We start from the raw sequence: 12,603 nt of genomic DNA on the forward strand, positions 1-12,603 counted from the left end.
CAGTTGTAAGCAATTTCTTTTAAGCTTCCCAAAATTTACATTTAATAAACTACTACTATGCATTACAAAGATAGTTTGCACACTTTTATTCTTATGACCAGCTTATTTACTTATGTTTGACTTTGCTTGACCAGGTCCATTTTCTGTGGTAACATAGGAATTCACTCTAATCAACGTAATAAAGTACTAAATTATACCAAAATGTTGGTACATGTACTAAACATCAATCTGATGTCAACCTATTTGTTGAGTTGGATGGATATAAGATCTGATCAATCTTATCTCTGCACCTTTTTCCAATCTTTTGGATCTGGGGCTCAGGCTCCTCCTCTATCCATAATCCCCTCTTGCCCCTTTCAGCACCTCCGATACAATCTGATGCCTGTAAAGACCAGACGTGATCAGTGAGAGCTTGGCGCTGAGCAACAGCCAAGTCAACATTTTTTTCAAATATTTCTAATTTCCTTTCAGACTTGAGGTTGTCTGTAGCTAGTATAGTGTTTTAGTGGGTTTCTCTTACCCCTTGACTTATTTTCTGCTAAACTTTCTATAAAGAGTTTCCTTGAAGTTTCTTTCCACCTTTATCCCCTACCTAAAAAAATATTCATATGTTTGTTATATTATTTCTAGTTATTACTGTTCTTATAGTGTTTGTAAGTTATTGGAGTTTCATGACTTTCAGAGATTGTTCCCTGTGTATGTGTATGTGTGTGTGTGTGTGAGTGAGAGAGATTTACTTCTAAAAGATTTCAAGATGTCCAGCAAGGTATCAGGCTTGAAAATTACCTGTGGGCACAAGATTCCCCCACAAGACCTACATGATTTGTGTGTTTACTGCGTGAGGCATGCCATCTTAATTTCAAGTGTGAGCCCTTCAGGGAGAAGGGCTCTAGTGGATCACCAAAATAAATTAGCATTAAAGGGTCTTCTCCCTGCCCAAGCAGGAGAATAAACTTCTCTTAATTTTAGCCTCTTTCCTCCAAGAAATTGGATAAACCTAAGAATAAAAAAAGAAAAAAAGACAAGAAGAAGCAGAAAGATTACCCCAGGAAGAGGTCTCCAGGTTCAACTTCCCAGTGAGGGCTGCTACCAAGAATCCAGAAATAATACATCCAACACCATATCAGGAACAATAATGGATCCAAACTCCTGCATGCCACTTTTCCCATGAGCGGAGTAATCAGACTTTATTCACATGTCCTCCAGGATAGACATCTGTCTCCCAGACCGCATTCAGTAGTGTCTTCCTACAGGCCCTTTTGGGCGATGAGAAGCTTTTCTGAAGCAGACATTGGCAGGATGATGAGGAAAGATCTTTTAACTCTTATTCAGATGAGTGGTCCTCCCAGCACTCTCTCCACTTGGGTTTCTGGGTCTTTCCCAGGCAGTCCCTCTCTTGGCTTGTGCTTCCCTGGTCTGACCCTCTGTCCAGGGTTCCTCATTACTGAGTACCCATGAGAGACTCATCAGAGTAGACAGCAACTTCTGCTTCACCTGTGGCACCATCATATCATGAATGGTCCTGGAGCAAAAGGGGTCGGGGCTGAGGTTTTCTTAACTATCTTTGCCCCTTTATGCCTCTGCATTAACTCAGCTCTGATATCTGCTTTGGAACAGAGTTGAGCCAGGGTGTAAATGTTCCTTCTATAGGATCTTTGGTTCATGGAAGACCGCCTTCAGTTCCAGTTGAGACTTCAGCATTCAAAGTTTTGAAAGGGCCCTCTGCAAGTCTGTAGATGTTCCTCACACTTTCTAAGCTCTGTCCCAAACTCCCTTAGGATGCCTGGATGAAGCTGTAGAATCCAGTCTTTCAGAGGCTCACGGATCCTTGTTTAATGAGTCTTTTTTTGGATTCTGAGATTTCATTGGAGCACTCCATGAGGAAAGTCACAGGAAACATATATGCAAAAGAAGACTAAAGTTGATTCCTCCCAGGAGTCATTTGCCAATGATAATGACTGGAATTGATGAAGCAGAGGGGGCTGATTATCCAATGCCCCATCCCAAGAGGAGTCTCTCTTCCTTGCAGCTTTAGTGGCTGGCTTGTCTACTGCCTGATGGTCCCAGCTGTTCTTGAGCTTATTGATTTGGTGTTGAAGTGGGCTTGAAAGGAACTCAATGTGATGGTTGATTCCTCGAAAGCCGAATACAATACTTCTCTCCAAAACAGATCACACTGGAGGAAGTGTTCCCCAGTTAATGCTATGGTGATGGAAATAGTCACAAAGTAGTAGCTTTCAGAAGATAGCACCTCTGACCAACAGTCCAACAGGGATTCCAGAGTGTTAGAGTTGGAAAGTGAACATATGCTTCACCAACATTTGCTCTGTGTGTGCTAAAGTACTTGAAGCACAAGTCTGTTTTTTTTAGAGTGATGTGACTATAAAGAACTTTCCTCTTGGGTAGTTTCCCTGCAGGCATCCAGAAAACAGTGGAGTCACAGCTGTCTACCCTACAATCTAGATTTAATGTGTCTACACACCTACTTCGGCAGATGGCACTAAGAGCAGCAGGCACCGGCATTGCTTTCGGCACACCTAGATGAATTTTTGCGAGCTTACAGAAAGTTTGACATCCTTCATTAAAGCTTTCTTTGAGTCAACACTTTTCAAACCCAAGGTAAAGGAGATGATCACACATGACCAGGGATGCAAGACTGTCTGCCAAATGTATATATTTTTCCATCTCGTAAAGGACCTTTTCCCAGAACCAGAAGGCTGGAAAGATGGTTTTATTAATCCAAGATTTTTTTAAAGGGCACTTCTGGGTGCATAGCCCCCCCCCCCCCCCCAAGGCAGAGGGAGCAACTTTAATAGACAGCTTAGTGGCAGATGTCTGCAAAATCAAGGTATCTTTTCCCAAGAAACCCTTCCAGTGCTCCTGAATGGCTGACAGCCCCCCACTGGAGACAGTTGGAGAGGATGTTTATTTCTGCACACTCCTGCCTGGCTAGCAGTCACTTAAGATTCTTGGTGCAGAAGGTAATTCAACGTTACATTATTCCCTTTGTTTTCCCCCAGCCAACATAATCTCCAATGTTCTACCCAGTCAGAGGGATTTAGCAGCAGCAGAAGTATGAAAGCTGCTAGAATAGGGAGCCATCCAGGAGGTCCTACCAGATCAGCAAGGGCAAAGTCAATTCAAAATTCTTTTTGGTTCCAAAAAAAGACTACTGGACTCTGGCAGTGTTGATTACTCTAGTTCCGCAAGCAAGATACTACATGATAGTACCATAGTGGGCTCTCTCACTTCAGAGGCCACTGTTTCATCAGTCCCTCTACTTTTTAATATGCCTGCCAGTATGCATCGCGTTCTGTGGTAGTTGACCTCTCCTCTTGTTTCCTTGGGTTGACTGTTTTCTTATCCACCCCAATGGCTACTGTGACCGTGGATGCCTCCTTTCTGGGGTGGGAGAAAGGATATCCAAGGGACATGGTCCGTAACAGAGGCCAACCTTCATATCAATGTTTTGAAGATTGAGTGACTGATTTATTTGTTTACCAGGAAAGTCCGACTGGGCAACTTCCTTTTTCAGTAGAGGTCTGGGGAGAAAAGCTCCAGATAACATGCAATATAGACAAAATACAAGGTAATTAGTGAAAATACAGAGTGCATACATTTAGAATACATCAAGAAGATAAAATATAGAAAATACATGATGCATACAGATTAACATAGCTAAAGAAGATGAGAATCTGTCATTTTAAGGTTTGCTCAGTATTTATACAAGTCAGTTAGCTCATCAAAAAGCCTGTGATTCTTAGTAAGGTTAATTAGTATTCCTTTGTAATAGGTTAATGTATAAGTTAGTCCCCAGGTAGTAAAGAGCTACCAATAAGTTGATGGTTTTATTTGAAATCAGAAAAATCATAACATGCTTGGTGTAGTTAATAATTGCTCATTAGCTCATCAATCAAGAGCTACCAATAAGTTGATGGTTTTATTTGAAATCAGAAAAATCATAACATGCTTGGTGTAGTTAATAATTGCGGTAGAAGTAGTCATATTTTCTGTAAGAGAGAGATTAATTGTAGAATACTTGGCGTTAGTAATAACTGAGGTAGAGATATTCATTTTTTTGTGGGAGATAGATTAGTCAGGAGCAGAGCAGCCACTTACTAGTTAAGTGGGCTTTTAGTATTTTTTTAAATTGGCATAGGGTAGGGGTGTATATAATGTCCTGTGGTAGTCCATTGCAGATTTTGCCTATGTAGTTTGAGAAGAGAGATTTACCAGCAATGTTTTGGGGTGTATTGGTCTTAATAAGGGGTTTGTTGGTGGAGCTTAGTGTTCTGGCAGTGGAACGCAGTAGTAATATTTGGCTCAAGACAGGCTTTTACAGGATTGTAGAAAATGTTATGGGCTGTAGTTAGCTGGTTAAAGAGAAGTTGCGAGTTCCAGCCAGTTGAGTTGAGTGCTGTACAGTGGTTTGATCTAAATGGCGAGTTTGTGGCATATGTAGTGATTTTTATTGTAACAGGTTTCTAGTTTTGCCAATTCTGATGTACTTGGGTTTAAGAGTATGGGAGATGCATATAGAAGTGTAGAGATCAGTGGGTTTGGGCAATAGTACCTCTAGTGATGTTTGTGAAGAAGTGTTTATTCCTATACAAAGTTTCAAATCTTTTATGTACTTTTTTTAGACTGTGTTATGTGGATGTTAAGTCTCATGTTGCAGTCTGTGTCAACTCTTGGAAGTTTAGTGTGGTGTGATGGGGTGATTGATCATGGTGCTTAGTGAAACAATGCTAAAACAATAGTCATGGGTAAGAGTGTGGTAGTGGAATGGAATATTGGGGAGGATTCAGAATTAATTGGGAATTTAACCATTTTTCGACTTCTAAGAAGGATTGTTGAGTTTGTGTTTGAAGTTAATGTAAGTTAGTAGCGGCTCATGTGACTGTGGAGTCGTCTGCATATTTGATAGAAGAGGCTTGGGGGTTGAGGTATGGAGGTTGTTTGTAAATGAGATGAGTAGGGGCTCCTAGTATCGAGCCTTGTGGGACTCCTATGGTTACCACAAGTAGTGGTGAGAGTGTGTTTTGCCAGTGTACCATTTGCTGGTGCCCAGTTAGGCAATCCTGGAACCAGGCAAAGGTAGATTGGCATAAGTTGAATTCTGCGAGGACATTTAGTAGTTTATTATGTGAGACCATATCGAAGGCTTTGGATAGGTCCAGGAAGATAGTAGATACGAGCTTGTTTCTGTGTTGATTGATAGTATTTATAAATGACATTAGTGTGGTGGTGGTACTGTGATTTGGTCACAAGCTGTGCTGAATATTGGTTAGTATGGAGGTAACCTGCGATTTGTTTGTGAACTATTCTCAAATATTTTAGACAGAGGTGATAAAATTTCAATTAGGCAGTAGTTAGATAACTGTTTGTGGCATCTTTGTGAAGTGGTATGATGCAAGACGTTTTCTAGGTGGAAGGGACTAAGTGTTCAGCTGTGGATCTGCTAATAAGAATAGCTACTGGGTAGGCAATAGCCTCTGCTGTTAGTTTTAGGAAGTCAGCAGGGAGGGTGTCTGCAGTTAGTGTAGTTGGTTTTAATTTCTTTGGTTGCTTTTTGACTGTTTCAGTAGAAACAGGTTGCAGGGAGAAGGTGGTCATGTTCTTTGACACAGTAGTCATTGTGATAGGAGAGGGTGTTTGGTTATTGGACAGGGCAAGGTTAGTTTCTGTAAAGTATCTATTAAATTTGGTAGTAATATTTTCTAAGTTGTTATTGGTATTGGGGGGTGTACTGAGTTTGCCTGGCCGCAGTATCCTGTTTTTAGCTGTCCAGAATTTTTGTGGGTTATTGTGGTGGTTGGTTTGGATATCGGAGTAATAGATTATTTTGTCTAGTTTAATTAGCCTCTCCGCTTTACTTCTGAGTTCCTTTTAGGATGGTCAGAAAGGTAGTATTAAAATAGTCTACTGTTTCTTCTGGAAAGTAGTTTAAGTGGTGACCAGTTAGTGTTTAACAATGTTTATAAGGTCAGTGGGGTTAAGATGTTTTTGTTTATTTGCTGGTGTATAGTTTGCTTTATTGGGTTAGTTTAAGTAGGTAGGTTGGGAAATGGTCACTGAGGCTGTCTGGCAGACAGCCAGTGTGCAAAGAGAGGGCTGGAATATTGGTTACAATCCAGTCGAGTGTTTATTAGTTGGTTTATTTATCCTGGTGGGTGTTTGTATGAGTTGAGTGAAGCCGTGTAGATTGATGCAGTTTTTGGGATTAAGGGAATTGCAGTCTTCCCAGTTTACGTTAAATTTGTCCATGTTTACAGTTTCCTGAGGTAATGTTTTTGTGGTCCAATGGAATATATTTTCTAAGGTTTGGATATTGTCTCCTGGTGGAATATAGATAGATGCCTGTTAAATTTGTGTGTGTATTTGTGTTGACTTTAAGTTTGATAAATAGAATTTCTGCATTGCCAAAGTTTGGTGTTTTAGCTTCTAGAATTTCTAAGGAGAGGTGATTTTTGAAGAATATTGTTACACCTCCTGTCTTACTTAACCTGTCACAGCATGTGATGATAGTCTGGTGGGAGAATTTCACTGTTGGAGGTCTGTGGCTTTAGCCATGTTTCAGTGGTAAATACAATGTCAGGAGTGTATAGAGAGAAGTTGGCATGTAGTTTGGTTTTTTTTTTTTGTTAAAACTTCTTATGTTAATGCTTAAAAGTAGGATGTCTGTTTTGTTTCTGGGTATAATGGTTGTTTGTTGAGAGTGGATGTTATTTTTTGAGGTTGAGCTGCTCAGGCTGGGGGTTGGACCAGGCTTAGGGTGTATGTCCCCACTACAAGTTAGTTTTGATGTTATATTTACCAGGGTGTTTTTAATAACAGTTCGATATGATCTTACTGTATTTTAGGGAGATGCTGCGGATGTTAGAGTGAGGGAGTATGGTGCAGTTTGTATACTGAGAGGTTGTGAAGTTAAGGATAGAGGGAGTTATAGGAATGTAGATTGGTTTTGGTTTGAGTGGGTAGATGCTGGAGGTGGATTGGGAGGGGTTGGGCTAATATATTCTGGTGTGATAAGAGGAGCTATGTACTGCTAGTATGAGAAGTGTTAGTGTGTGTGTATGTCTAGTTGGTGCCTGAATTGAAGTGGTGATTGATGGAGCACCATTCTTTTTGATGTGGGTATCTTTTTGTGATTGGACAATTTGCTTTTAGTAGTATTTGTTGTGGCAGATGGTTTGAAAGGTTTAATTGGCCAGTGATGGTACAAAGGTGTACTGCTGGGATTGGCTGACCAGGGTAGGGGGAGTGGCTAGAGAAGTATAAAGCTGAGGAAAGTGGGGGTGGGTGAGAATAGGGGTATGGTAGGGGGCAAATGGAGCAGGGAGGCCCAGGAACGGCACAGTTTGCAAACAACAAAAGCAATCTATTGCTCAGGTGAGTATAGTTGCAGTCATGCTTATTGTTTGTAGTGCCAGTATCAACTTAAAAAAAAAAACTATTAGGTTAGGTAACCCTTGCAGTTGTGAGAACTGTTTAATGTGAGACAACTGTAATAAGAAAAAAGCTGAGGGGGGGGGGATTTGGGTGTGAGTTCTGGTGATGTCGAGCACCTTTGAAGGATAGTAGAACAAATAACATATTGATATAGTATTCACATGCAAGTTAAGCTGGTCGTTTGTAGTGACTGCGATGCTAGGTCGTATGGATACGCACCTTGCTTGCCTGAAGTTCCACTCCTGTTATGGGAAGAGGAAGGTGCCATAGTAGATGGAGTTAGCCAAAGGTACCTTTGTAAAAGCACTGTAAAAAGTCCCTAGTTACTGCCATACATCACCAGAAACCACAACCTCATGTTTTAGTGTTTGGGATAAGCAGTGGCGCCAAACTGAGATGAGAGGACTCCTCTTAGCATTGCAAGCATTTCAGGATATTCTTCCAAAGGTGTGATTTCCATCCAAACAACATTGTGGTAGGCTGGTATAGCAACAAGCAAGGGGGAGCCTGCTCATACCCATTATGCCAGGATGCCATAAAGGTGTGGTAGTGGGCAATGTCTTAACCCCTTCTGGTAACAATGCACATTCTAGAGGGTTCCAGTGTCTTAGTGGATAAACTGAGCAGGTGAAGTCTTCTGCCCCCATGAGTGGTCCTTCAGCCAGTGGTATAAATGATTTTCAGTTGCTGTGGCCAGCCTTGCTGCAAATGCTTCATTACCCACCTCAACACCAACTGCAGTAGCTGCTTTTCCTTTATCCCCGCTAGGTGGTCAGTCCCCAAGGGATGATCTGGTCAGCAGCTGGTCTCCTGTATACCTTTCCACCCTTTCATCTTATAACCAGGTATCTACAGAAACCATAAGGTGCAAGGCCTCAGTAATACTCATTGCCCCCTTTTGGCTCCAGCAGCTTTAATTCCCCTACCTTTTCCTTCATATGAAATACCCACCATGGGTACTAAATCCTTTTCCAGACCTTCTATCTCACCGAGCTAGCCAACCTCACTAAGACCTGAAAACCCTGAATTTAACCATATGATTCCTCCAATTCCAATTATGGTTGGGGATGCCATGTTCACCTCTTCTTTTACTCACATTTTTTCATCATCTTAGAAACCTGACACAAAAAAGGTTTACAGAATTAAGTGGAAAAGATTTGTTGGTTGTATTTCTAAGAGCTTAGATCCCTTTTTGCCACCACTTTCTTGGACTAATCTGGCAAGAAAATCAAAATAGAAGGTGCCAGTTCCTCAGCCATTAAGTTCAGTTAGCAGCCATATCCAAATTTAATGTCGGGGAAAATCACAATCCTATTACGTCCTTGGTTGCCTCAGGCTTTCTTAGAGAGAAACTTTCTACTCTGACCCTTTATCATAGATCCCATTCCCCCTTGAGATATTACACTGAAACTTCAGGCTTTGACCAGACCACCTTCTGAACCAGCAGCATCAGCAGATTTGAAGGTTTTGTCTTGGAAAAGCTATGTTTCTAGTGCCCATCACTTCTACAAGAAGAATTTCTGAAATAAAAACATTTGACTTGCAGATACCATAACTTAATCTTTCACAACGGCAGGGTATCCCTCCATACTAACTCTAATTTTCTTCCCAAAGTGACCTAAGCTTCTCTAAATAAGACTATTATAGTTTTTCCCAAATTCCTTTAATCAAGGTGTGTATATCTTGCACCCAATGCACATACACAGTTAAAATTTTATGTACATTGTGCCAAAAATTTCAGGAAAACAGTTCAACTTTTTCTTCAGTTCTCAAAGGCAAAATTGGGGCAGTGTGTTTATAAAGCCAAGTTGCCCTGGTTTGGCTGTCTGATTTAATTGCCTTTGTCTATAAAGAAAGAGGTTTAACTCTTCCACACAAACCCAAGGCTCATTCAGCCAGTGGAGTGACAGCATTCACTGCCTTCTTTGATGGAATTCCCATAGATGAGATTTGTGCTGTAGGTACTTGGTCTTTGGTTCATATCTTTGTATCTCACTATAAGCCGGACATGCACTCAAGATCTTGTGCATCTTTCAGCTCCACTATCTTTTGAAATATCCTTCCTTAGTTCACCCTGGAGTTTTATTAGCTGGTTTGTCTGCCCGGTTTTTTGAGTTGGATAGATAAGACAACATTGGATACTTAAGGTATGTACTTACAATAAGACTATGTCTATGTTGTCTTTGGCTGTCTGGCTCATCCTCTTTCCCCCCTCCAACCCCCTTTCCAAAAATATTAATTAATGGCTCTTGGCTAACCAACTTGACATATCCACGATCTAGTCTATATTCAGCTTATGAGCTGACTTTCCTCATAATCACTATTGGCAGGATATATTACTGAATTCTTGGGCATATTAAATGGGTCATGAAATGTAAGTGGGCAAACGTAATCTGAGGTATTAAAGGGGGAAGAGTGATTTATTGGTGGGGGGGGGGGGGATTTCAGACCTGGATCCAAGAGCTGGGAAAAAGGCACTGAGATCTGAACCAATAACGCATTCATTGAGCCAGATAAAGGCAACATGAATCTAGCATTATGTAAGTACATGACTTTCATTTTTATTCATTTGGCACTTTTGTCCCAAATTCCCAGACCTTCATCAGAATAAAACCTCAAATGAGTGACATTTAACAAAAGCAGACTTTAATGTATTCTATATATGATGACTCAAAAAAAATCCATCCAAATACACAAATTATTGCTTTTTTAGGAATTAATAAACGATAGAATATATTTTTCTAATATTTGTAAGGGATGTATTTTTAATTTTTATAAAAAAAAATGTCAAATGTGATGAATGATGCATTTTCGTAATTAATGCTGGGCAGTTATATATTTAGATTGATCATGTGATTGGTTCACAGTTTTCTTAAATGTCACTTGTTTGAAGTGTGTGTATTTTGATGAAGTTCCAGGAGTTCGGAATAAAAGCAGTAAATGAGTAAAACTGTGTTTGATGCATGCATCAACATTTTGGTCTAGTTTAATATTCAAAAGGAAAGATGAGAACATAAACAGATTATCTTAGTGTCAGAAGGTCTGAAAAAAGTTTAGGGGAAAGGCAGCATATTTTATAGATCACATGTCTGTATAGGTGAAAGAGACAAAGTTATAATTAAGAGGATAAATGTTTGAAAAGATTAATGGGAGATGTGACAAACACAAGACCTTTAGAAACTAAAGAAAAAGGTAATAGTTTTAACATAAGGAAGGACTATTCTACAATTCCTGGTCATGTTTATACTCAAAAGTGCAAAAATGTTAGGCGTTCGCTACTACAACAGAACAGAACAGAATGAACAAATGCAAAATGCCTCGCCAAACGCTATACGGTCATAAGACACCAGACAAAAATCTTCAAAGCTTGTCAGAAATATAAACTGTAAGCCAGAATTAAAAATAATCCAATATTTAATGAAAATTGAACAGTTACAAGTTAAGTGCTTTCACCCGGTCAAAACACGGGCTTCATCAGATCTGATGAAGCCCGTGTTTTGAACGGGTGAACACTTAACTTGTAACTTTTCAATTTTCATTAAATATTGGATTATTTTTAATTCTGGCTTACAGTTTATGATATTTCTGACAAGCTTTGAAGATTTTTGTCTGGCGTCTCATGACCGTATAGCGTTTGGCGAGGCATTTTGCATTTGTTCATTCTGTTCTGGTCATGTTTGTGGGTTAAACAGAAGGTAAAATAAGATGTTAAAAGGAGGAAAATGCAAATGTATAAGATATAATGCGGATGTATTAGGAAAGAAAGAAAAGATTGAAGGAAAAGAAAAATATGAACAATTTCTACAAGATAAATGTGGTGGAGAAATGTATATAGGCAAGAGTGGGAGGTAGTGTCATGGGCAGGGAGATGAAGGTTATAATAGAGCATTTGTGGGGAAATGTATAGAAACAGGAAAACAGAAGAATTGGAGATAAGGAAGGTCAATTAGGATTCTTTTAATGAGTTGCAGAAGGAATTGGGAATGGAAGAATTAAGGAAAGTGATCCAAAATACATTAAAATGCTGGGAATAACTCTGGTCATGGTTAAAAAGATAAAGCCACTGCAAGCCCGATGAAGTTGCAAGTACATCACAGAGCCAGTTTGCTTGTATGCAGGGTGGTACCAGCAGCAGCTGTGTACCAAAAGTATATGCAGAAAGGATCTCGCTAGTACAAGTGCTTCATGACAGTATGTCACAGGATCTGCCATTAGTCTCCCAACAATCTAAAATGTATCTTTTGCTTTCCAAATTTGCAAGATCTCTCTGGCTCATGCTTTTGGCTTTCATTTGGTGCTGGCACTCTGTTCTTGACAATCTAGACTTGCAATGTACTACCACTGTGGTCAGCATGCCATGATGGTGCATGTTCTAATCTTTCTGAATGTATCTAAAAAGTGCACTAGGACTTGAACTAGGACTTCATTTCTGTAGGACTTAGATAAAAATCTGGCTGTATTAGTAGAAGTAATGAATGAATTGTTGAACAGAAGAAAATGAAATTTGTGAAGGAGTAATAAAATTTATTGATAAAGACTTGAAAGAATTTATTTTCGAGGAGAAGAGGGCAAGAGTTAAGTGGAAATAAGTTGATTCTTCCCATAGAAAAGGTTATGTAGGGTTATATAGTTTGAAGAGATTCTTTAGAGTTATGCAGTTAAGGCTCCTATACATAACACAAGCAGAAAGTTATACATCAAAGTCGAAGATGTTTAAACGGGAATGTTTGAGAAATAGAAAGTGAGTAGGACTTTGGATGCATAACCATGCAGAATGTTATTATCAGAAGTAGCAGTATCCTAAGAACTAGGCCAACTTAGAAATAGAGAAATGAAATATTGGCAATAGGAATGACTGCAAGAAGAGCTATGTAAAACAGATTAGAAGAGGCTGGAATTTATGGAAAATTTTGGAAAGGTCAAGGATGGGATAAGGCTGTGTAGAAATAAGTACTGCCTTTGTTACCAGAGATTGATATCAGAGTATAAACAGAAAGTAACCATCCTTCAATCCCAGCTTCATATAGACCTATTTCAATTTTAGACCATGAATTAAAACTTAGGGTGTATGCTTTTTAATATATTGTGTTGCGTTTTAGTTGTGCCTAGAACAGAAGCTGCCTTTGGAAAAAAAAGGATAATTTGTAGGTG

General features: G+C 39.6%; 1 protein-coding gene across 2 annotated transcripts in view; it reads right to left on the minus strand.

The window, feature by feature from the left end:
• Nucleotides 1-12,603, minus strand: part of LNX1 (ligand of numb-protein X 1) — a 1,086,042-nt gene that overhangs the window by 962 nt on the left and 1,072,477 nt on the right. The window lies entirely within an intron of this gene.

This window comes from Protopterus annectens, chromosome 2.part0 (genome assembly GCF_019279795.1).
Source record: "Protopterus annectens isolate FY-2018-M chromosome 2.part0, PAN1.0, whole genome shotgun sequence".
NCBI classification, from domain to species: domain Eukaryota; kingdom Metazoa; phylum Chordata; order Ceratodontiformes; family Protopteridae; genus Protopterus; species Protopterus annectens.